Source organism: Piliocolobus tephrosceles, chromosome 1 (assembly GCF_002776525.5).
Source record: "Piliocolobus tephrosceles isolate RC106 chromosome 1, ASM277652v3, whole genome shotgun sequence".
NCBI lineage: Eukaryota > Metazoa > Chordata > Mammalia > Primates > Cercopithecidae > Piliocolobus > Piliocolobus tephrosceles.
Window position 1 is genome coordinate 161,991,976 of NC_045434.1, and position 27,615 is coordinate 162,019,590.

Consider the following 27,615-nt stretch of genomic DNA (forward strand, 5'->3'; position numbering starts at 1 on the left):
TCAGTTTGCTCATCTGTGAAATTAGAAAAATAAATATATTTTCAAGGCAGTGCCAGGTATTTTTATCCCTACGTCCCAGCATCCAGCCCATAATAGGCATGCATTAAATGTTAGCTGCATTTACGTCCCCACTTCTTGGATTCCCTTTTTAAAGGGGACTTTAATAGCCTCTTGTGTCGGGCCACAGAGATATCTTCTTCCTACCATAATTAAGCAACTTGAGAAATCCTGTGAGGTCGATAAATTTGGGAAACGCTTACATAAAACAGAATGTAAAATGGCAAGCCCTGCCATAAGAAGCCAGTAAAAGTCAATTGCTTTATGCGACACCTCTACAAATGGCATTATGTCATTGCATAATATTAGTAAGAAATTGTAAGATTTTGTTCAGGCCTATAAAATGTAATGAGTCTCACATCATCTACCAATATAAAAATAAATGGAAAGAAAGTAATATTTAAAAAAGAAAAAATAAACCAAACTTTCAACTTCTTGGCTTTGTCTATATGTGAGGAAATTTAGTGCATAAAGGAATAGACTTAAATGTTCTTTAGTGTGGTTAATTGGCTTTCTCTTTCTTTTTCTTTTTCTTTTTTTTCTTTCTCTTGATTATTTTAAATTTTTCTTTTTGTCTTTTCCATTTAACTGAGAACACCCAAAAACTCTGTTTCAAAAATCAGGCGGTCTTGGCTGAAAAATTCTCCCAATACATAAAAAAAGGAACTTTAAATGTTCAAAAAATGGAAAGTCTTCATGATGCCAATAGAAAGATGGATTTATTCATCTGGGCTAAAGCAAAGGACATTAACTTTCACAGAGGCAGTGGTTCATCCAGAAGTTTATGCTAAACCAACCTGAAAAGTCTTTGTACATCCAAGGAAATGAAGGCTGTATGAGTCTGGACTAGCAGTGTTTATTTTTTCTTTTCTTGGTAACAAATAGTGATATGGGAATCCAAAGGCTTCCAGCCAGCACTTCTCTTAGGCAAGGCTGAATGCCCATTGGTTCTGGAACAGAAGAGATTGATCATTCTGATGAGATTATACCACACTACCGAAACCCTGGCTTGCAGCTATATTAAATACGATTCGGAAAAATGGAGGCAATAATCTCACAGCTCTTCAACAGTGAAGTCAAATGGATATGAGCAAACATATCCACTAGGAATAATATATAACAAGATCTAAGCCATTGGGCTCTCTACATAAACTGTCTGCATATTTGTGGAAGGGAAAAACAAACGTGGTATGTTTGGCTCAAAGAATGAGCTGGGGTTTTCTTCTTTGTCAACATTACCATTCAGTGGTACAGGCAGGCTGGAGACCCTTGTGGGTAGGGGTACTTTGCTGGCTCAACATGGAAATAGCATAGAGTAGTTTAAGCCAAGAAGGAAGGCTTGGATCTATGTAACTAATTCAAATCACTCACAGACTGAGAGAAATTCAGAGTTAAATTGAAACCTATAGCTCTTCTCTTCAACCTTTAACCCAGTGCTGGACTAGTATGGAGTAGTTAAAGCCAAGAAGGGCAGCTTGGATCCATGTAACCAATTCAAGTAATTCACAGACTGAGAGAGATTCAAATTTGAATGGAAACCTACAGGTCATCTCTTCAACCTTTAACCCAGTGCTGGAATCCTTTCTCAGATGGCAGAAAGATGGCCATCTAGCCTTGAGATAGACCTGTTCCAGGGGCAAGGAGCTCATTATCTATGAGTAGCTCTGAGTATAATACTTTGTGTTTATTATTATCTCCATTGCCACATGGATCATTACTATTTTAAACAGAACTGCAACAATCGCAATAATCCCCAAGGAAGCACAAATCTAGGATGGCTGCAGAAGCTCATTTCCTTATTCTCTAGCTTTGCAAGAACCATCTCAACGTTCCTGAGCTCTACAAAAACAGTCTGATACCAGAGGTTAAATTTGGAGAGCCCTCACTTTATAAGCAGGAAGTCATTGAGATGACCCCTCTTCCTCCTCCCTCTGTACAGAAACAGTTTTATGGGGGCAGGGTTCCTATCTATTGGAACATGTTTTGTGGTGTCCCCAATAGTGCTGTCTGCCTGAGTCAACTCTCTATGGAAAAAGAACCCAAGGCCTGTGTGTGCTTCCTTTCCACTTGGAAGTTTTATTCTCTACAAATCCCATTTTAGTTTTATACAAAGGGAGTATGCATGTAGGACCCCTTTGCATGACAGAATCACTAGCATTAATTGAGTACTTATAAAGTGTAGGCTTCAAGCTAAGCACTTGAGATTTATTATCATATTTAATCCTCCCAAGGCCCTCTGAGGGTAGACACCATACTGATCCCCCATTTTGAACAAGAGAAACCTAAGTCTCAAAGAAGATGACTTGCCATGGTGAAAACTGGGCTTTTAACCAAGGCCATGTTTTTAAACTCTACTACATAGGTGGCCACTTCCGGTATGGTGGATAAAGAATAATCTTTGAAGTCAGCCACGCCTGAGTTCACCTCTTGATTTTTCCCTTAGTGTCAGTGGCATTAGGTACTTTCCTAGCCCTTTGGAGTCTCAATATCCTTGTCAAATGGTAACAATATTTCTTCATAATTTTTTCATGAGGATCAAATGGGACCATGGATGTACCATGGACAGTAAGTGGGATTTTTCTTCTTGTCCACAGACTGGAAAGTAGGCCATCAAACAGAAGTAAATAAGCATTAAATTTCCGACATTATAGAGCAAGAGAAACCAAAGGGCTACCCACAACTGAGCCTCTCTTAGAGCTGAGGAAGAAGTAGGCAAACAATTCTACTACCACTGATGGTCAACTAGCTACCGCCCCCTACATCCCCAGAATGTAAGAAGGAAAATGATACAGTGGAAAAGCAAACATGATAAGTCATGATGAGTTGACCTAGTGTGGGGAGGGCTGCTCATTTTTCCTCCTCATCCCAGAGGCAATGAGAGGCTCCAGGAGAATCAATGCTAAAAAATGGGAGCACCTTCAAGAAGGAGAGACTTGCATCTCATTCCCTAGTGAGACAACTGCTAATGCAGAAGATTCTTTATTTGCCCACTGTCTCTTTGAGCAAGATAAAAGAGGATTATAAGGAGAAAGTGGAGTAGAAAGTGGAAATTTCAAACAGGTTCATATCCACCACTTGATGTGGTAAGACTGGGTGGACTTGGATTGAATTACCTTGTCAGTGTCACCCAAGAGAACAACTCCACACAGGCATGGGGACCATGACTGCAAGAGGCTGATGCATATTGCTGATGGTATTGCTGTATGTATATTTTGTGGGGGGAAAATTGAGTAAGAATGGAATATTCCAATTATGAAACTGTGCAAGAACCCATCCATGACCCCTACAAAAGCAGCTTTGTGTGGAAACCTGCCACACAGAATAATTTGTGTTAGCCTGAGGAGGAGTGGAAACATCCAGGAGAAGATACAACTGCAGACCCAGTTAAATGTAAATGCTTTTCCCCATTTCCCATAACCCTTTCCACCTGAGGAGGTAGAATAAGAAGGAGAGGAAGAAGAACTATCACCCACATACACACACCTGCAATTCTCCAGAGCCATGGGTCAAGCTTGGACTGGGAGAAGGAAGAGGGTGACTAGTCAGTTTGGGGGTTAACTCTGTACCAGACTGAATTTTTAATAATTTAAAATAATTATGAAGTCATAGCACTCACTTCAGAAGTTAACACAATATGATAATGAAAGGATTTACTATGACATATCTGGTGGTAATGATTACAAAAAAAATTTTTGTGTATATACCCAACCAACTTTATTACTGGTTTATCCACTAATGTATGTCAAACACTGGGCAAATAATGTATCTTCAATAAATGTTAGTTTTCTCTTCCCTTTATGTTATAGTATGTATGGGTTTTCTTCTCTGATTGTAACATGAATTGTAACTGTTTAGAGAAACAAGCCGGAAAAGGCAAAAACTACAAAGAGCACATTGAATATAAAACATAGCCCTCTTCCTACCTTTAAAAGTAGCATCAAACAGCTCACTTAGCAAGATTTTCCTTATCATGAACCCGTATCTGCTCCCTGAAATTCCCATGCACTGGTCCTAGAACTGCCTTCTGGAGACACAGAGATTCAGTTTCCTTCTTTCTCCATGTGACATTCTTCTAAAAATGTAGAAAGAGATAGTTACTTTTTTTTTTTTAACCTCTCCCTTTTTTTTAACAGGTAAAACAATTCAATTTCTCTCACCATTCTTTATGGATTCTGATTTCCAGTCCTTTCCTAGTCTGGTCAATAAATGTTTGAAGATTTCTTCCTGGGCCAATGTGACTCTAAATATGATACAGAACCAAGCCAAGCACCAAACTTGACATGGGCAGATTGTTACCACCTTCATTTGAACACTGTTCTTAAATTTGACATTAAGTACAGCCAAAGAACACAAAGACACCAATTTGTCAGCCTGAAAATATTGCTTTAGATTATACTGACCTAAATTCTTCCTAGGAACTTCTCAAAAAAAAAATCCTGGCTGCTTGATTTTGAGATTTTACCAATGCAACAGAAGACATTTTGTCAGTCTCTTGAAAGAAATAGAGATTCCTGATGTCTAGGCATAAAACAGAATTGTTTCATAAATAGGTGCTAGGAGACTTAGAAGCTCTTTTTTCTCCATTCGTTCATTCATTTGTTGTAAATAAGAAGGATACATTCCACAGCTTACAGTTGATAAGAAGTATAGTTAAGGCTCTTTTCAAAGCCCTGACCATGCCCATCACAGGCACAAATCATCATTACCATCCTCATCATCCTCTCCACAGTAATCCCCACTGTCACTATCATCATCATTATTCACATTGTGAAGAGCTTGGCATGTACCAAGCCTCTTTCCATGGGGGCATTTATCACAGTTTACTTCTCGGCCTTTTGCTTATGTTAAACATTACATAATTCCTACTAATAATGCACATTATTCAGAAGAGTTTACTAAGTTTCCCACAGGGACTATCTCATTTAACTCTCACAGTTGCCCAGTAAGGTAGAGACTATTGTTCTCTTACTTTACAGTTGGGAAATTTGAGGCCTAATAAGAGCTAATAAGTGATAGAGTCAGTTTTATTCCCAACAATAAATGACATCAGAGGGTGTGCTCTTTTCCATGCTTTAATAATTTCAAGTGAAATAAATACATGTGCTTTCAAGTATAGGTGGTACAAAAATATGTCAAATGCTTAAGGATGCTTCTAAGGTAAGCTGACCTGCAAATTGATTCATTAAAATAATTGATGGCAAAGTTGGAAGTTGAAGGAGAATGGTCCCTGCCTCAATAGTAAGCTGTGGTTTGTCTTCTCCAGTGGTTTCCACAAGAAGCTGTCCCTGCTGTAGCATAAGGGGAAATAATAAAACTGAGTAAAGACTTGTGTTTTATGTGACTTGTCCACTCCTGTATTTATTCAACAATCTTATTTAGAGTGGACTACAACTATTCACATGTATTAACTCTCTCACCTTGGAGAGGCCATTTAGACTCTTTAAGTTTGGTTTTCCTCATCTGCAAGCTCAGTTTAATTAATAATCCCTGCCAGGATTAACCTCAGTGGTTTTTGTGACCAACAGATCAATTTACAGATGGGAAAATTTTGTCATCACTAAAGAGTTACATAATCTGATTATTTTTGTTGTTATAGTCATCATTGTTACCAATATTGTTACTTTAAGGATCCTAAAGAGAAAGTAGAGGGCAAGTAAGCTCTGTACCATCAAGCCATAAGACTTTACATTTTTTTTATTTTGTGCTTCTGTTTCCTCAAAATAACAATAAAATTGCGATTTACAAGCCCACCATACCTCATAAAACAACTATGGCTAATTATGAAAAAATGTTTAAACTGCATTAGAATTTAAACAGATTAACAATATCTCAATAATGCATCAATATGTGCCGGCTGTTTACTGCAACAAGCTGGTTTCTTCAACACCATGCTCAGCCCTGGTCATACTCTTTATATCTAGAAAGGCCTAACTTCCCTTAAAAAATATGTTGGTTTGGACATTCTGGGAAATGTGTCCCACTTGCAGAGAGTGACTTAAAATGATAAAAGCTGCCATTTGCTGAGCACTAATTATATATACCTAATAACATTTCCAATACTATCCTATGAACTTGTTACTATCTTATTCTTCTCATAAGAGGCTGCCATTTAAAATAAGAAATGGAAGGCAAGACTGTAATGTTTATTTAATATTCACTAGGTTTCAGGAATGTAAAAAATTTATATATATACAAAATATTTTATTTAGTACTTGTAATATGTCTATGAAAGAAGATACCTTCATCTTAAATATATGGATATTTTCCGTTAGAGAAATTAAGTGACTTGCCTATTTTGTCCTTCACTCAACTAGTAAGTGGCTCAGTTTAGAGTCAATCCCAGAGCAGTCTAGGGCAGAGGCCATGCTCATTCCACCACAGTACCCAATTGGTAGTCATATTATGAACTGGCTAGTTCAAATTCTGCACTTTACTCATTGTGTCCTTGAGGCCTCTCAAATCGTGCCAAGATGGAAGAGCAAGAGACAGTTGTTGAAAAAGTCTCCTACACAGGTGTTTTGAGACTAATTGTGCTTCTTCCCAAATTTATATGTTGAAGTCCTAACCCCCAGTACCTCAGAGGGTGACTGTTTCTGGAGGCAGTGACTTAAAAGACGTAATTAAGGTTAAATAAGGCCATATGGGTGGGCCCTAATCCAATCTGACTTGTGTCCTTATAGGAAGAGAAATTTGAACACAAAGAGACACCAAAGATGCTAGTGCAGATAAAAGACCATGTGAAGACAGTGAGAAGACAGCCCCTTGCAACTGAGGAGGGAGGCCTCAGAAAAATCCTACCCTGATGACGTATTGATCTCAAACACCTAGCTCTAGAATTGTAAGGAAATACATTTTTGTTGTTGAAGTCACACAGTCTGTGGTATCTTGTTACACCAGCTCTGGAAAACGAATACAGGTGAGAAAATTAGAGCAAACATGAGAAGACCATGAGTGAGAAGGCTAGTCAGCAAGAGAAGGCCATTCATACACCCTCTGCCCTGCTAAATTCTCCTCAGAGATCATTACCCTGTCCTAGGTTTCATTCAGACCCTCAAGCATGAGTTTCTTGCTATGAACAATTTTTTAACATATAAGAATGATAAAAAATTCCCAAGCCATTGGAATACCCCTGCCCTCTCCTACTCTGACTCCTAAGAAAGAAAGCCCCCAGTCATAATGAGGAATAGGGTTGGAGTGGGGAAGGGGTGATATGAGGGGAGGGCACTCAACGAAACTGAGAGAAACTAAATCAATATGCATGTGAACAAACAAAAGATATGGAGATGCCAGGATGTCATCATTCCAGAGAAGAGAGCTTCAGGCTTGAAAAGAGCACAAGGAGGAGAGTAAATGATGAGCCACTGCCTTGGACTCTGAGACTTGGGCACCACTGACGTGTAAAGCAGATCTTTCAGAACTTTCATTGCATGTTGTGTACAGTATACACATCACCACTGAATTTTAAAGAAAACGTCAATAAATTTCTACAATACTTCTTCAATAAGATATGTTTCATTTATATGCATTACTTTGCTTTAAATGAACTAAAGACAATCCAGCATATTTAAATTATACACAAATATAATGATGGAAACGAAGTTCTGTGTTTTTAATTGGGGAATAAGTCTTCCATCTTGGTTGTCTTTTCTTTCTATCATTGTATTGAAATGCCTGGGTTGTGTGTAAACTCTGTGAGGTAAAGGGACAGCATTTACTTTGAATCATCTAAGTATCCAGGCACCTAAATTCTACCCAAATGTACCTACTGGTTTCCCACTTAATTTATTCTATATCTAATTGTTGAGAACCTACAATGCTAGGCATTATTTTCTATATAACAGACATAAGATAAAAGTGTTTTCTGCCCTCATGCAGCTTACAGTCTAGACTAGATGGAAGATGTGTGGGGGAACAATTTCCCCCAATAAACATTCTTTGAAGAGAAAGAAGCTGGAATTTCTACAATATCATATACTTAGTATCTAATTTAATTGTCTCTTAAAACTGCTATGATATAAGTACTTAGTATGCCACTTATATGATAAAAATGTTGAAACTCAAAACCATCAGGTAATTTGTTAAAGATCACACACTAGCAGGAGGTAGGCTAGGTCTAGTGTTCATTGGCAGTGTTCTTAAAAATACACCAATCTCTCTTCCTTGAGGGCAAGGCCTTTGTCTTATACCTTTTGAGATTCCTATTATGCCACTAAAAAATGACCCACTAAAAGATAGGCTTAATTATTTGGGGCTGAATAACATCTTTGCTAATAAATTATTGAAATTTCCTAGGGATTAATCCATCTTTCCAGGATTTCTCTTCTCTACCTGCATTAACTTTCTAGGTTTCATCAAGTTTCATCACTTTAAACACATGATACCTACTGAATTTTTCACTCTAGTCATAACTGAATTCTGGACTTACATACCTAACTTCCTACTTGAAGCCTCCCTGGGATGGTTAATAGACATCTCCAACCTAACATGTTGAAAGAGAGTTCTTGATTTTCTACTTTAAGCCAGAATTACCCCCTTCCCAACCTGTTCCCCACCTTAATATACTCAGTTGTTGTGTTAGTCAGGTTCTCTAGAGGGACAGAACTAATGGAATATACATGTATGTGAATAAATATATATGTGTGTGTGTGTGTGTGTGTATATATATATATATATATATATATGAGTTTATTAAAGTACTGTCTCACATGATCACAAGATCACAAGGCCATCTGCAGGCTGAGGAGCAAGGAGAGCCAGTCTACGTTCCAAAACTGGAGAACTTGGAGTCCGATGTTCAAGGGCAGGAAGCATCCCGCACAGGAGAAAGATGTAGGCTGGGAAGCCAGGCCAGTTTCTCTTTTTACAGTTTTTTGCCTGCTTATATTCTAGCCATGATGGCAGCTGATTAGATTGTGCCCACCCAGTGTAAAGGTGGGTCTGCCTTTCCCAGTCCACTGACTCAAATGTTAATCTCCTTTGGCAACACCCTCACAGACACACCCAGGATCAATACTTTGTATTCTTCAATCCAGTCAAGTTGACACCCAGTATTAAGCATCACAAGTCTACTCGTTGTCAACTTGAAATCATACACATCTCCTGAGATCATACATAATCTTCAAGTAAAGACAATAATCAGGTCATAATTATGCCCAACATAATACAACTCTCCTTCATACAACCAGAAGAGCACCAACCCAAACACTACTACATAAAGTTAACAATGCTTAAATGCTGATGTGAAGTCAATAAACCTTATATCACATGATAAAGGAAAAGGAAATAAAATGAAGATATTTTCTTAGTACAAGTGTACACATGCACAAACATGTTTTTAACAAAAGGGGAAAATACTCATGACAACTATAGTCCTTGTTTCTGCAGCTGGTCACGTGGCCATAGGTGGTATTGATGAAACCTTCTTCTACTACCCATTCTGTATTCCGTTTGCCTCAGCAAACACCTTAGCAGGTCATAGCTTTTTTCTTGGTGGAGAGACCCAAACCTTCATTCCTGAAGGGTCTGGATTATTTGTAGTCCTGCCTGTATTGGGCTGCTGTAGTTTCCCATTGACCTTAATCACAGGACATGGTAATACTAAGAGACACCATAATGGGTCTCCTGTATTCCATGCATACTCTTTCTTACCTCTGTTATGGAGTAGTAGACTGACTTCATCTTGATAGTCTGGGTCAATATCCCAGCCAACAGTGTAACTCCCTTCTTAGCCTGTTGACTTAAAGACGGGAGGAGCCCAAAGTGTCCAGGTAGCAATCTAAACTTCCAGGTTAATGGAATAGTTGTTGTGTCTCCTAGTGGCAGCGTTCCTCCCTCTGAAACTAAGACCTCTAGGCCAGCAGCATGTAATGTCCCAAGAACAGAAAGCAAACATTTTGCTAGTGGATCACTGGGGGTGATCCACTTCCACTTCCATCCCTTGATTCCTGGACCTGTGAATCCTGGCTACAGGAGAAACAGTGTCATATATTGGATGCTGACTCAGAGCATACATGACCTTCTGGAGAACTTTGCCCCAGCCCTGCAAAGTATTGTCACCAAGTTGGCATTGTAATTGTGACTTCAAAAGGCCATTCCACCGTTCTATCAATCCAGCTGCTTCAGGATGATGGGGAACATGGTAAGACCAGTAAACTCCATGAGCATGAGCCCACTGCCACACTTCTTTAGCTGTAAAGCGAGTGTCTTGGTCAGAGGCCATGTTGTGTGGAATACCATGACAGTGGATAAGGCATTCCATGAGTCCACAGATGGTAGTCTTGGCAGAAGCACTGCATGCAGGATAAGAAAACCCATATCCTGAGTAAGTGTCTATTCCAGTGAGGACAAACCTCTTCCCTTTCCATGATAGAAGAGGTCCAATATAATCAAACTGCCACTAGGTAGCTGGCTGATCACCCCAGAGAATAGTGCCATATCAAGAGCTCAATGTTGGTCCCTGCTGCTGGCAAATTGGGCACTCAGCAGTGGCCATAGCCAGGCCAACCTTGGTGAGTGGAAGTCCATGTTGCTGAGCCCATGCACAACCTCCATCCCTGCCACCATGAGCACTTTGTTCATGGGCCCATTGGGCAATGACAGAGGTGGCTGGGGAAAGAGGCTGAGATGGTGTCCACATAACAGGCCATTCTATCCATTTGATTATTAAAATCCTCCTCTGCTGAGGTCACCTGTTGGAGAGCACTCACATGGGATACAAATATCTTCACAGTTTTTGACCACTCAGAGAGCTTTATCCACATATCTCTTCCCCAAATTTCTTTGTCACCAATTTGCCAATCATGCTTTTTCCAAGTCCCTGACCAGCCACACCATTGGCTACAGCCCATGAATCAGTATATAATTGCATATCTGGCCATTTCTCCTTTCATGCAAAGTGTACAATCAGGTACACTACTTTAAGTTCTACCCACTGGGAAGATTTCCCCTCACTGTTGTCTTTCAAGGATGTTCTAGAAAGAGGCTGTAGTGCTTCCACTTTCTGGTGGTGCCTACATATTGTGCAGAACTACCCATGAAACAGGCCCTAGTCTTCTATTCCTCTGTCAACTGATAGTAGGGAACTCCCCATGAGGCCATCTGTGTAGGCTTAGGAAGAGAAGGCAAGGTGGCAGGAGTGGAAACCATGGGCATTTGAGCCACTTCCTCGTGTAAGTTACTTGTGCCTTCAGGACCTGCTTGAGCCTGATCACGTATATACCACTTCCATTTCACAAGGGAATGCTGCTGTGTGTGACCCACTTTATGGCTAGATGGGTCAGAAAGCACCCAGTTCATTATAGGCAGTTCAGTCGCAGGTGACTTGATGACCCATAGTCAAACATTTAGTTTCCATCAAAGCCCAGTAACAGGCCAAAAGCTGTCCCCCATACTGTTGTCATGGTAGTAAACAAGTCTCATGAGATCTGATGATGTTATCAAGAGTTTCCACTTTTGCATCTCTCTCATTTTCTTTTGCCACCACTATGTAAAAAGTACCTTTCGCCTCCTGCCATGATTCTGAAGTGTTCCCAGCCATGTGGAACTATAAGTCCAATTAAACCTCTTTTTCTTCCTAGTCTCTGGTATGTCTTTATCAGCAGCATGAAAATGAACTAATACAGTTGTTCTAACCAAAACCTTGTCATCATCAGCTTCTCTTTTGCTTTCACACTTCATACCCAGTGTATTAGCAAATCTTTCAGGCTCCCCATTCAAAATGCATCTTGAATGCTAACACTTCTCACCATTCACCCCTACTTCCACCTTCGGTATAAGCCAGTCTGTCTTCCTCTCTCTTCTGGATAGCAGCAGTTGGCTCTTTTTAAAAAACATTAATTGTTAAAAGTTTTATTTTTAATTGGCAAATGATAATTACATCCATTTAGGGGGTGCAATGTGATGTTATGAGGTATGCTTACTTGCCTGCCTGCATCTGCTGTCACCTTCCCAAGGTTTATTCTCCACTCTCCACTAGAGTGCTCCTTTTAGCACAAAAGTCAAACCATGCCCCTCTCCTGCTCAGAATATTCCTATGGCGTTTCCTGTAATAAGTAGGTATAGTAATTCCCTAACCTCTGGCTTCCTGTTGAACCTCACCTCCTACCACTGTCTCCTTCATCCCTTCTGCTCTTGCCACATTGAACTCCATGCTGTTCTTAGAATGCACTGAAGTGCCCTCATCTCAGAGCCTTTATCCTCGCCCCTATCTCATAACCAGTCCCTAAATTTTCACAATGGCTCCATTAAGGTTTCTGTTAAACATCATGTCCTCAGAAATTATATATACTTCCCTGTATGCATATGCATACACTATAGCAGAAGCATAATAAATGAATATATGAAGTGCATTAGAATCAGAAAATGTATGTAATAACCAAAATTGGATAAAACTGGAGCTGCTTCTGTTGCTTCAAGAGTTGTTCTCTCTCTGCACTGTTATGTGAATGTTCATATTACTCCTTTGCTAGCTTCATCACTGTAGATTAGGCTCAGAAGCTGGCAAGGAGACCACATAAAACCTTACATCATCACTGTCTACAGCCAGGAAAGTAATGGCTCATGTTGCCCAGGATCCATTTGCTTTTCCCATTTGTCTTTAGTTACAAAGTTGGCAGCCATGGGAGCATCGAGAACCTTGTTATGCTCTGGAACAAAACTGATTCTAGATGTGAGGTCAGAAGAAGGATGTGCTGTTTGTAAAGGAAAAGTTTCTTGGACAAAGTGCCCAAGTCAGACAGAGCTGGGACATGTGCTGTTGTGAGATGTCAAAGGAGCATGCTCTTGCCTGTATCCTTCTCTCCTTCTGTAGAAGCTGAGCAACACAGAATCAAAGTCACCTTCATGCATTTATTTGGACAAGATCCCAGCCTAACCAGCTGCATGAGAAAGGCGGTTTTGCTGTCAGTCCTTCAGAAATGAAGTGTTGAAAAATTGGGTGTGGAACAGACACGTTTCTCCTCCTCCATTTTCTTTGAGTTGTTGTGACATCCATTCACGGCTGGGTTGTGGTTGTGTTCTGGTCACAATTCATTTACCATCAGGTTTACAGTTCACAGTTTGCAAGGCAATATAATTTACTCCTGGTTTACAGCTTCCTTTCCTCTAAAAACAGAGGTGGGGTTAATTAAGAAGTGTACCCAAGGGCATTTTTTAAATGTAAGAATTATTGAGCTTCAGTTTTAGTGTAGTCTTTGGGACCAGAGAGTCCTGAGTTTGAATGGTTGCCTCAGCACTTAAGATCCAGGGGACTTGGGTCTGTCACGTCTCTTGCCTGGCCTCTGCTACTCATCTCTAACACTGGGTGATCTTGAGGTCTTAATGAGGAAGCACATGCAGGATTCCTGACAAACTATTTACATATATTAAATCTTAAATAAGCATTATTTCTATATCCATTTGAAAATTTTTTACCTATCACCTACTATGGGCCAGGCATGTTTGAGAGCTAAAGACATAGAAATAAACAAGACAAAGCCTCTGTCTCACAGACCTCAAAATTCTAGCATGGAAGACAGACAATAAGCAAGAAAATATAGCAAGGAAATAAACAAGAAAATAAGCAAGAAAAAAATAACTTCAGGTTATATACATTAGTTGTCAGTTTCCCTTTTGCCTAAGACCCTGAGTCTTATGATAAAATGAAGGTACCTCTGTTTACATATGCATGCACAAATATACACACATATACAGAGAACATGTTTCCCATCATACTCTTATTACTTCCTCATAGATAGAACTCAGTAGTATTGTGTGTTCCTTTATTCTTTAATTCAGACAATCACCCTTTATTCTTTAATTCAAACAGCCATTTTGAGGACATACTATGTGCTAGATACAGCATTGGATGTTGGAATTTAAAGGTAATAAGAAACGTTCTTCACGTCAATTGGCTCATGATTTTGTGGTAGAGACAAACCACTAAATATACGATTACAATTCCACACGTTGCTTGTTCTGTGGAATGTTCTAGTACTCTGGCGATCTAGAATGTTTAGAGAAAAGTAAAGAACATCTCATGTGGCCCAACAGAGGCCTCCCCAAGAGGGTGAAATTCTATTTTGGTAACTCAGACCAAACACTTAATAAGAATTTTCTAGGAACAGAGAATCATTTGTGCAAATAAATAACATAAACAATAGTGTGATATGACTGACCATTAGAGAGCTTCTATTCAATTTAACATATTCTGCTCCAATTAATGTGCTGTCAATAGGAAATAAGAGCAAGGAACAGAGGAATATAAAAGGCCAATGAATAAAGCGAAGATTATAATATGTGGGTGTTACACTATAAAGTAGCAAGAAAAAAAAAGGAGCAGGCCTCCAGCAGAATGTAAGATGAGAATGAAAAATTTGATGAAATAGTGGACGTGGGGTCTGAAGTGAGAACTTTCAGGACAGCAAGACTAACTCCTACAAGTTTTTAGTGGGAAACTTTGAGAAATTCCAGAAATTTTCAGTAATGTGTTATGACTAGAAGGAACTCCTCATACTTCAAAACTCAAATACCACTGTTGAAAGGAGGCTTTCCCTGAACCTCCAGACAAACTCAGTATCTTCCTCTATTCCCAGCTAGAAAGTGCATTCTGTGAGGATCAAGACTCTGCTTCTGTTCAATAATGTTGTCTGTTGCCTCTCACTGTGCCTGGTACAGAATAGCCTTCAATAAATACTGACCAAAAGAATAACTGGAGCTCGGTGCAATGGCTCATGCCTGTAATCCCAGCACTTTGGGAGGCCAAGGTGGGCTCGTTGCTTAAGCTCAGGAGCTCAAGACCAGCCTGGGCAACATAGGGAGACCTTGTATCTACAAAAAATAAACCAAAGATTACCTGGGTGCGGCGGCACGAGCTGGTAGTCTCAGTTACTTGGGAGGCCAAGATGGGACGATCACCTGACTCTGGGAGGTTGAAGCTGCAGTGAGCTGAGATTGTGTCACTGCACTCCAGCCTGGGCAACAGAGTGAGACCCTGTCTCCAAAAAAAAAAAAAAAAAAAAAAAAAAAAAATTCTGATAATAAATAGACTAATATTTCACACTAAGAATTTGAAATTCAAAGTCTGTGGTCTCCAAACTTTTGTTTTATCACTTACTCTAGTGAATAAATGTTTTTAAGAACTGACTCCCCATATATGCTTATTTGTTCATGTTTAGAATTGCATGTTTTGCCCCAATAGATTATTTACGTTATAAAACATGTAAAAAAAAATTTGAGGGTGGCCCCTCCAATAGCAAGAAAGAAAACCTGGACAAGTGGAGATTAAGATGAAAATCAAGAAAGTTCTGGGGTTTTACCTTTAACGTCTTCACCAATGAGATGTGCAACAATGGGAAAATCACTCCCCTCTCTGGGCTGTAGTTTCTCCATCTGTAAAATAAAAAGTAGTAGCGGATGATCTCTAAGGGCCCTTGCAGCTCTGATATTTTATGGTTTCTATAAGGTATTCAGAAATTATTCTTGAGCTGCCTTTGTCAAAAAGCAATAAAATTTAATATAATATTTTAAAATCCACTATTCAAATACTAATGGACTTAAATGACAAGGGTGTTAAGAAGAACTAAATGAAAAGCTTGGGCTTTCTGACCTAATCAATCAACATAAATGGATGGCAGAAAAGAGTACAGAGGATGGAGTACTGAATATTATCAAGAAAATTGACTTTTGAATTAAAGAGTCAAGCAGCAAGAATTTACCAGTTGTGAAAGGTTCAATGTTAAGGATCATGTGGCACCAGCTTGAGGAAGGACAGGACGAAGACTCACGTGGGGTAGACAGTGATGAAAACGAAGGGGGAACAGATTCAATAATGGAGGACAATGAACTGGGGATGTTCTGTGATATAAGAGGCAGAGTCTACAGACAGTAGCCATGATCCAAAAATGCAGACCACTCTGGGGCTGTGCAGACAGAAAGAAGCCAGCTGTTGGAATAGGAAGACTTCCAAAGATGGTTAGATCTATCTTGCTGAACTCTTTCTTCATCTGTTGGCTACTTTAAATGAATTACTGAACACATGGTACTGATTTTAAATGTTTACTTTATAAAAAAAAAAACTAACGTACATAGAGATAAATATAATACGTATATTTATACAAATATAAATTCTGGACCATCCATTAATGTACTTGCCTATTTTAGCATTAATATGATGATGTGCAGTATCTTAATGGCAGCAGCTTTGAAGCATTTTATTGGTTAGGAATTGCATTCTTCTTTATGTAACCTAGTAACAGAAAACTAACTATAGTAGTTTAATGAAATAAGAAGTTTATCATTCTCATGTAAGAGGAAGCTGAGAGTTACAGTCCAGGCCTAATGTAGTCCTTGTTGACATTAGGAACAGAGGTTTTCTAACATTTTTCTCAAATATCCTTAGTGTGGGTTTCATCCTCATGTCATTACTTCATGGTTGAAAAATGGTTGCTTCATTTCCAGCAACAATTCTGTTCCAGGCAAGAGCAGAAGGATAGGCTATAATGTTACCTAAAAGTGTAGAAGCAACTTTGGAACTAGCTAATGAGTAAAGACTGGAAGAATTTTGATGTGCATGCTAGTAAAAACCTAGGTTGCTATGAATAAGGGATAATACTTCTGGTAAGGGCTCAAAAGTAGAGAAAAGCTATAGAGAAACCCTCAGTCTTCTTAAAGAATATCCAAGTGAACATGAACAATTTCTTCATGGGAGAAATATAGATGGTAAAGGAACATTCTGATGAGGTCTCAGATGAAGATAAGAAACACATTATTGGAAACTGGGGGAAAGGCCATCGTTGTTATAAAATGGTAAAGAATGTGATTGAATTGTATTTGTGTCCTAGTGTTTTATGGAATGTAGAACTTTTGAGTGATGAAATAGAATACTTAGCTGAAGAAATTCCTAAGCAAAGTATTGAAGGTGCTGAATGGCTTCTCCTCAATGCTTATAGTAAAATGTAAGAAGAGATAAACAATTCAAAGATGGAATTTTTAATCAAAAGGAAGCAGAACTTGAAAATTGGAAATTCTCAGCTCTATCTATCTATCTATCTATCTATCTATCTATCTATCTATCTATCTATCTATGATGGTGCCTTGCTCTGTCATCCAGGCTGGAGTGCAGTGGTGTGATCTCAGGTCACTGCAAGCTTTGCCTCCTGGGTTCAAGCGATTCTCCTGCCTCACCCTCCTGAGTAGCTGGGACTACAGGCATGCGCCACCACATCTGGGTAATTTTTGTATTTTTAGTAGAGACAGGATTTCACCATGTTGGCCAGGCTGATTTCAAACTCCTGACCTCAAGTGACCTGCCCGCCTCAGCCTCCCAAACTGCTGGGATTATAGGCGTGAGCCACTGTGCCCAGTTCAACTCATCAGTGTTGTAAAAAAATAAGAAGTGTTTGAGAGAGAACACCAAGGCTGTGTACCATTTGATAAGGAGATTGGTGTCGATCAGCAAGGTGCTTATTCATCAAGATAATGGAAAACTCATACTGAAGGCATTTCAGAATCTTTAATTCTCCCTCTTTCATCAAGGACCTTGGGGGAATAATGATTTCTAAAGAGGCCAAGACATTGATGCTTGCTGTCTGGTGCTTCCTCAAAGCTTTTAGCCCGGAGTCTTGGGGGCTCAATTCCTAATCAGCTAAGCTGAGGAGGCCGAATGTTTAACTCAGTAAGCATGGAGGGCAGAGCATCAAATCAAAGCAAATTATTCCCCATCCTTAAAGTTTTAGACTTACTTGAGACTCATAATCCCTTTTATTTGTATGTTTCCATTTTGAAATGGGAATGTCATTCCTATACCTATGGCACTATAGTATTTTGGAAGCACAAAACATGTTTGATTTCACAGGTTCACAGCTGGAGAGCAATTTGCCTTAGAACGAATTGTACTGTGAAACTCACTCATATTGATTTAGATATTTAGATGAGACTCTGGATATCAGACTAATAAAATGATGATGAACTGAACTAAGATTTTGGAGCCACAGGGATGGAATACATGCATTTTGCATGTAAGAAGGACATGAATTTTGGAGGGCCAAGGTGAAATACTACAGTCTACATGTTTGTGGATCCCTAAAATTTATATGTTGAAATCTTAACCCCCAAGATGATGGTGAGGTGTGGAGGTGATTAGGCCACAATGGAAGAGCCCTCAAAATGGGATTAATTTCTTTATAAAAGAGAACCAGAGAGCTCATTCTTCTCTTCTACCATGTGAGGACACAGTAAGAAGGCACCATCCATGAACCAGCAAACAGGCCCTAAATAGACCCTGAACTTGCCAAAGGTTTGATCTTGGAATTCCTAGCTTCTAGGAGTGTGAGAAAAAAATTCTGTTTATTATATACTACCCAATTTATGATATTTTGTTATAGCAACCCCAAAAAATTAAGACAGAGTTTGTCTTAGAAGTAAGGTTATTTTAAGATTTCTTGTCATTTCAAGTTTGTCCCTTTTTATGCCAATGTTGGTAATTTTTAATTTTATTTTTATTTCAGCTTTATTGAGGTATAATTTAAATGCAACAAATTATAATTATTTTAAGTTTACAGGTTAACAAGATATGACATGAAAAAAAAAAAAAAAACCCTATGTAACCACTTGCCCATCAAGATACATAACATTCACATCATTCCAAAAAGTGTCTTCAAGATATTTTTCAGTAAATTTCTTCACTTTCAGCCCTGCATAACCACTATTTTGCTTTTTGGCCCTTTAGTTTTGCTTATTTTAAAATTTCATGTAAATGGAAGCACACTGTATTTGCTCTGTATTCTTCTAATCAGTATAATGTCTTAGAGAATCATGTTTTGAAGAATCATTCTGTTTTGGAAAAATCATTTATGCTGTTGCATGAGTCAGTAGTGTGTTCTATTTAATTAAGGAGTAATAACCCAATGTATAAATAGACCACAATTATTTTTATCCATTCACCTGGTGATGGTATTTGGGATAGTTTCAATTTTGAGCTATTATGTACAAAACTACAACAAACATTTGTGTACAAGTATTTCATGCACAAAATATTGTGATTTCTGTTTAGAAACTAATTAGTGCTAGAATTACTGGGACAAGCAGTAGTGTATGGTTAACTTTATTTTAAAACTACTGACATTTTCCCAAAGTGGATAAAGTATTTTATACTCTCAACAGAAATCCATGAACATTCCAGATGCTCTCACTTTTTGGCAAGACTTAGTTTTTGTCATTCCTTTTAATTTAGGCCATTTTAGTGAATGTGTAGTGATATCTTCTTGTGCATTTAACTTACATTTCCCTGATAACTAATGACCTTGAGCATCTTACATGTTTCCATTGGCCACCATTTTCTTTTGTAATGTATCTGTTTAGACCTTCTGCCCATTTTTGAATTGAGCTCTTTGTCTTTTGATCATTAATTTGTAGGAGTTCTTTTTCTGTTATTGATACAAGGTCCTTGTCAATATGATTTGTAAATATTTTCTCTGGTCTGCAGCTTAACATTTCTTTTTCCTTTTTAAAAAATCCTTTTTCACGAAATTTAGAATGATATGCAACATTTCATTTTCTTAATGATAGTTTTCTGAGATCAAAACTTTAAGTTTTTATGAAGTCCAACTTATTATTCTTTTTTTAAATAGATAATTATTTTTATGTCTAAGAAATGTTTGTCTAGCCTAATGTCACAATGAAACCAACCATACTGGTCTTTGTGCTTCTTGAAAAATTGCTTATCTTACTCTCAGCTTTGGGTACTGCAACTGCTATTCAATCTGCCTGAATTATGCAATATTTTTTCCCCAGATCTTTGCTTTCAATCAATCAGAGTTCAATTCAATCAGTTTTCTGCTCAATATCACCTTCTCAGAAAAACTCTATTCCTCCCAAGTTATTCCACTGTTTTTGTATGTCCACTTCTAAAAGTTTTACGGTTTAATTCTAAAAGGTGTGTTGATGATCTACTTTGCATTAATGTTTTTATACGATATGAGGTTAGCATCTAAACTCATCTCTTTGCATGTGGCAATCCAAACATCTCAGCATTGTTTGCTGAAAATATAAAAGTGCCTTGTCATCTTTGTCAAATATTAATTAACCTCAAATGTAAGAGTATAGTTCTGAACTCTAAATTGTGTTCCATCAACATGTATGTCTAATTGTACTTTGGTATCACACTCTCTTAATTATTGTAGCTTTGTAGTATTTTGTAATTGCAAAATGTGAGTCCCTCAACTTTGTTTATTGTTATTGTTATTCTGAGTCATTTCAATTTTTATATAAATTTTAGAATCAGCTTGTCAATTGCTGTTAAAAAAGCCAGAATTTTTCTAGAAATTTCACTGAGTCTGTAGATAAATTTGAGAATTGCTATCTTAACAATATTGAGCCTGTCAATCCATGAACATGGAATATCTCTCATTTTATAGAGCTCTTTAATTTTTCTCAGTAATGCTTTGTAGAGCCTGACACAACTTCTTAAAACTGTATTTCCAGTACTTTGTTTTTGGCGATACCATTGTGAATGAAATTGTTTTTAATTTCATTTTTGGATCATCATTGCCAGTATATAGAAACACAATTTTGTGAGTTTATGATCTTATATCCTGATTGTGCTGAATTTATTTATTTTTTTTTTTTTTGTAGATTCCTTAGGACTTCTTGGTTACAAGACTATGTCATTTGAAAAAGAAGATAGTTTTATGACTTCCCTTCCATCTGGATGCCTTCAATATTATATATTTGTTTATGTATTATGTTTGTATGTATTCATGTATTGCCTTATTATGCCACCTAGAAACTCTAGAACTATGTCAAAGTAATGAGAGTGGACATCTTTGCCTTCTGCTTGATTTCTGGAAAAATGAACACATATTTTATGTAACATAGATGACATTTAATTAAAAGGATTTTAAAAACCTATTTTATTATTATGAGACAGGGGTCCTCATCTAAAGTAAAAAATCTAAGTTTAATTCCTTTCCCATTTAAAGTTTTCAGAACTGTTTTTAATACCAACCAACAAAATTCAATTTGTTTGTGTGTTTTCTCTACCTAATCCAGCGTGACCACCAGCAGCTATTTTAATTTCAACTTCATAAGATAGCTGGAGAGATAGATTCCTTCCATCAGGCATCCAGCAGACACAGTAGAAAACGAGGAAGCAATCTCAGGATTTCTCTCAGGTTCTCCTGGACACATAACCAGGACTCAAGTGTCTAACCAAAGCAACGTAGGAAAAGGAAACAAGCAGAGAAAGGGAATGGTGCTTATGTGTTTTAAACTAGTATAAGATAACTTATATAATCCTATAGGAAGTTATTCTAGTTTATCCCATACTAAGTACTCGAATGGTAGCTTCTGATATTAATATTATTACTACTATTATCATTAACCTTATCATTACTATTACTTTATATTCGTACTAAACTCTGTTCCCTGAAAAGGGGCTTGATCCTCCCACTTTTCTAATAAAATAAAAACAGCCCATTAGAATAAAAATCCATTATGAGTATAATTGGTGACGAAAATGTACAAACCTGTTGACAATTTGACTGCATGTCTCCTGTGTGCTGTTCCCAGTCATAGAAGTGAATGGTGACCAGGGGAATGCAAGAGTGCTAACGCTGTGAAGCCTCAGCTCCATGGGCTGGGGTGACCCCTCCCCAGTTGTATGATGACAAAGCTGTCATTAGTTAGGGGAGCTCTGAATCCCAAGTGCAAGGACCTTATGCAGTGCTCTAGAGATAGGAAATCGCTTCTGTCAGCTGCAAGGAGAGTGGGCAAAGAAAGCCAAGGAGTCGAAAGGGGGAGGGTTTCTGTCCTGACTGATCTTTGGTCACCTTCATATGAAGTTGCAGGAAGTGTGCTCTGAGGATCATTGCACAGGCCTTCTCAGCGATAACAAAGAGATCACCTCGAGATGAGGGCATTCTGTGGGAGTGAGCTCTCTTTGATTCCCTGCCAGGCAGCCACAATTGATTAAAGGTGGGTTTGTGAAGTAAGGGTTCTGCCAGGGAGAGATTGGCACAAGAGAAATGGAGACAGCTAATTCTCAGGGGGTCATCTTTGGCAAAAACCACTATTGAGGCCTCATGCTACTTGTGCTCATAGCTGCTGAAAACCAAGAGTGCCATCTGCAAACTGTGATTCATAAACACTCTGTCAGTCTGCCATCTACCCTGACATCATAAAATAACAAGAAGCTGCATTGTAATAAAGGGGAGGTTTGCAGCCTACCAATTAAACGCATCTAATTTATTTCTCTTACAGCTGAGGCTTTATTTATTAGTAAACAGCTGCATTTGTTACACTTTTTACTCAAAATGTGCCAACTGGCACTTTGAATGATCCATTAATCCTAAATAATCATCTGTGTGCTTTATAGATCCTAGATATATAGGTCTATATGTATAAGATGGTTATTAAAAAGCTAAAGCCTAACTTTGCCAGTCAGCTGGAGGGTGTAGTTCTGGGCATCAGGCTGGGTGAGTTAATGTGACATGAAGTATGTGGATACAAATGAGGTCTGGCTGAGATTTTGGAAAGATTTTGCATGTGGCTTTATTTCTCCCTTTTCCCCAAGTACCTGTAGAGAAACATGTGTGTTAATTTTCTGCAATTGGGTGTTGCTACATTCTTGTCAAAGTCTAATTAGCTTGGTACTATCAGAAGCAGATTATAGGGTTACCTGTTTTTAATTGGCAGTGAAAGGATGTGGGATAAGAAGGAAAACGTGTGTTCCCTCACCAGCTGAACTTTTGCAGACCCTGCTAACTGGTGTGTGCTTCTGAGGTTAGAGTTATACCATTTTGGCAAAGTGGATGCCAGTACACACACACGGTTCATTTATTTGAAAATGGCTATAGTACATGAGGACGAGATCCTATCTAATCCAGTTTTTGCTTGTTTCTTTGACATACGGGAAAATTAGGCTATTGAGATTCATTGTCAGGGAGAAGAGTTGCATCAAGCAAAAGCTAAACATTTTGCTGGGCCACCTTTAAAGGGAGATGATTCATTCCATATTAACTTAGATTCATCCATAACTACTGATTATAAAAATAACGGTCAGTTGCACTGTTTTTTTCATGCCAGTGGATTCACATTGAAATAGGTCATTGAAGGAAATATTTTAATCTCTAGAAAAGATTGGTCATCCTTCTGAATGTTTTGTTTTTATTTTCTGGGAAGTAATTATAAGTATAATCTATTCAGAGAAGTATAAATGACCGACTTTGGCCTACTTTAAACTCAATTAAATTAGAAGTCCTCTATAATGTGACATTGCACTTATAGTTGCTTAAATTATGTGGCTATGTTATGGTCACTGGCATATTATTTGCAAACCCAATATGAATTAATGGGCATTGAGGGAAATAATCAGACTTTCATTTGCTCTTTTGTTTTTATTTTTATTTTTATAGCCATTAGCTTAGGCTAAGATGCTATATAACTTACATAGTAACTAAGATTTCAAAGTTAATAAAAAACTGAAAAAGAAATATGGAAAGAGGATACAGATGAAATAATCAAAATAGAACTTATAAGTTTTGATTTTTTTGTATCTCTCTTTTTTTTTTCTTTGCTAAATATCAAATTTACATATAACCTTTTTCATGGCCTATACTAACAAGATCATTACAAGGTATGTGCTAAAAACACGTCAGGAAACGAATGGATGATCATCAACTAGACACATGTTTATCTGTTAGATATACTTACAAGTCAAATGTGCTATATTATTTACAAAGTTGGTCCACAGTGGTTAAAAATGTGGGGTTTTCAACAAGACTTCCTAAATTATATTCCTATTCTATACATACAAACTGTGAGACTTTGAGTAAGTTATTTAATGATTCTAAGCTTCAGTTTCATCATTTTAAAAATGTAGTCAATCCCAGTTCTTGTTTCAGGGAGTTATTACAGAGATTGGATGAGCTGAATCGCAAGTGCTTAGCACAGTATGTAGGACACATAAGCTATCAATAAACGTTAAATTAACAAAGAACTCAATCCCCATACAAGTAATAACCAACAGTTAAGATTCTACAGTGGACCCTTTCTGAGATCTCACATTTCTAGTATTTTTAAGTATTCAGGTGAATGCTAATGTTACCAGGATAGCAGGTTACTTTACGTAAGTCTCTTACTCGACAGTATCTTCAATACAGTAGTGTGCTGGAGCAGGCCATTTATGCTTATCTCTTCCTAATTCTGTGTTTAACAGAGTCTGTGTTTAGTGACACCACAATGGTAGTGCGAAATCAGACCTGGTGAGATTATTTACACCAAGGAAATTAGCAAATTCTACAAATTTGAGACTCGTCCACTACCCTGGTTTTAAACATTTATCAGCTCATCTTTCCTATAGAGAACAAAGCCAAAATCCAGAAAATGAGACCATTAAGCAAAGCCACTGAGAAGCCAACTGACAGCATCCACGTAAGTGTCTAAGGATAGATCTTGATATTCTCACTCATAGTATTATTACTCTTAGTTTTCACAAAGAACTAACAAGTTTTATTATTTAGTGTCTTTCTAACAGCACACTAGAAGCAGCAAATTAAAAGAGGCCAGGAAGCTGGCAAAAAAGAAACACACATCTGAATGACATGAGCTTTCAAAGACATATACAGTCTAAGGTTGTTTGCTATAGGGGGAAAAAAAAGATCCCAGGGTAACCTAAAGTTATCTTCTCATAGCACTTCAAAACTCCTGTGTTCACAATGAACTCCTTAAATCATCAAGGAAAATAATAAATTGTGTTTTAATTCTATTGCTTCCTCTGATAGATTAGTGTGAATATATGTAATCATAGTCTAAGAGTTACAGTATTAATGCTCATCTTGGGGACCATCATATCCAGCAGGTTTCAAATGTATTAGCTATAGGACAATATTTCAAATCGTCTATTTATTACACAGAAGCCAAGCAGTTCAGAGAAGGCAGTTTTGGTGGGAAAAGTGTTTCTGTTTTGGAGACTTGTCCTTTCACAGTGAAGCATGTTCCTTCTGTGAAGGCCTTTGGGCACCCTAATACAGGCCCAGAAACACCCATAGAAAATTCTCCCCACATTTTCCAGGCTTAGAGATCAGAGGAGATATTTATTTAAATCACTCACAATGTATCAGGGACCCAAGCTTAGCCTGTCTTTCAATTGGGGTAAAGAACCACATGAGGTGAAGTTTCCTGGATTAAGCCAGGAGTTGAAAATATTTATATTCAAGAAATAACGGCATTGAGTTTTGGATAATAGTTTAAGCTAATGATTGGCAATATTAATATAAATCATTGATATGTTACTTGCTATATGTCGGGTATTTAATCTTCAAGAATTCTATATGATAATTACCATTTTAAATTCTGTTTTACAGATGAGCAATCTGAGGCTTGAGAAGGTTAAATAAACTTCCCTAAGGTCGCTCAGGTTAAGTGGCCAACTGCTCACAGTGACTTCAAAGCCCATGTCCCAAAAGAAGATGTTTAATTGTTTCCCCTATGAGCTATATTAACAAGGTGCAGAGTCTTTCAATTACTAAGACTGACAAATCTGGAGGGACCAGAGACAAATGTCAAACATAGGGTACAGAACTAATGCATAAAGCTGGCAAGACAAGAATGAGCTAAGATATTGGAATCAAATGAGAAAACTAGGAGAGTGACTTGCTTTTATGAACTAGAAGGAAGAAGACACATGCAAATAAGTTGTACTTACTTAAGGAATCCAGAATTAGATGGGAAGTTTGTGTCAGAATTTTTGAGAAATTAAGTAACTTTCTTAGGGTCATATACTCAGTTAGTAGTCAAAGTCCAGTTGTTTATCAATTGCATTACAATTATGAAAGTCCTCTTGAAATTAATGTGATAATATTAATATGCCTTGGAATAAAAAAGAGATGACTATAAAGAAAATTAATTTTTGGGAACCATTTGAAACTAAATAATTGAAATAATCCTTTGTTCTATTTGGAATATAGATTTAAATGTGTGTCACTAAATAATTTGAAATCCAGAGCATAGAAATCAATAACCCTTTATTTGAATTAAGTTTTTGGTCTATACTTACATTACTTGTCTTGTCAGACTGAGACCAGAGGTTCAGGAAAAGGTGATCCTCATAGTGGCCCAAATTAGAGGAAATCGCTGCCAGATAATCATCATATTTCTACTACCAAAACATTAAACTACCGAGTCAGGGAACAATCTAAATTCTATATACCCTCCATACATTTAACAACATTAAAATTGCAGTTGGCCATAAATATTTCGCTTTTTTTTTCCCCAAGAGCTCTACTTTAATGTTCTGCATGGTGTTTGGTGACCAGGCTACAGGTACAGATGAAACAAAGCACATTCATCTGCTGTTTTGTCTACTCCTTCCCTGACCCTCCCTTCTGCTGAGAAACTGTATTGTCCTAATGTTTTATTATTTAGGTTTGATGGGGGCAGATGTGAGTGTGTTTTATAAAATCCAGCAGATTATCTTCCCCTTCTCATCTCACCATTCAATGATAATCAGTAAGTCCCTGAAAGCCCATGGTGCCAGCAATATTGGTCCAATAAGTAAAGCCGCACTTCCTAAACAGATGGGAATGATGTTTCTTTGCCACGAGGTGAAATTGCTTTAAAACGCATCAGCAACAAACACAAACGGGGAAAGATGAACCATTGCTGCTGGAAGTCCGGCCACATGTAATACTCGCTGCATAAAAATCCAATATTGCATTTGCTTCATTACAGTACTTTGTCCACCAGATCATTTGAGTCTATTAACTTAATTGTTCTTTATTAATAAATGGGTCATTCTTTCTGGCAGCAGAGCAAAGCTCAAATGCCAGTTAAATACTCTGATAAATGCAACGCCCCCTTCCATGAACATGCTAGGAATGCACACACACACACACACACACACACACACACACACACACACAGATGCTTAGTCAAATGTACTTATACAAAAGGATCATTCCAAAAAATGGTTTTTAAAGTTAGCAAGCAGAAAGGAAAGTGCTTGTCTTTACAAGTAAATATCATATTTCCTTTACAAATATGTGTCATGTCTTTGGTAAAAATGCTATTATTCTTTAAAATGAGCTAATGTTTTGGCTAGGGTGAACAATGACAATAATCTGGCAAGCCTTTTATAAGGTTCTCCTTTAAAAGCATGTGCACTTTTTCTATTTTTTCAACTCAGTAATTCTATTATTATTATTTATCTTTCAAAATTAAAATAAAAGAAAGATTTCCTATTGTCTTTGTGTATCTTGGTCTCCCTTTCTATTTTCTCCCAGCCCCCAACATACATATCCCTTCTTCTTAGGTGACATTATCCTACTCACCAAACCTGTAACTTTAACAGAGGGTGACAGGGTGACCTTGACGACAGATGTTTTTATGGCAACAGATGGCACTGGCAAACCCGAGAAGCTGCTGTACGCCGTCTCTGTGCCACCTGTGCCTGGTCAGATTGAGCCCATCAATTATCCAGGCTGCCCCATTCCCTGCACAGCCAGTCAGATGGATTGGCCCAGAGGGTTTGCTGTGTGCGTGACAGTAGCCAAGGGGCCGGTGAGGAGGCAGTCAGGTGAGAGGGTC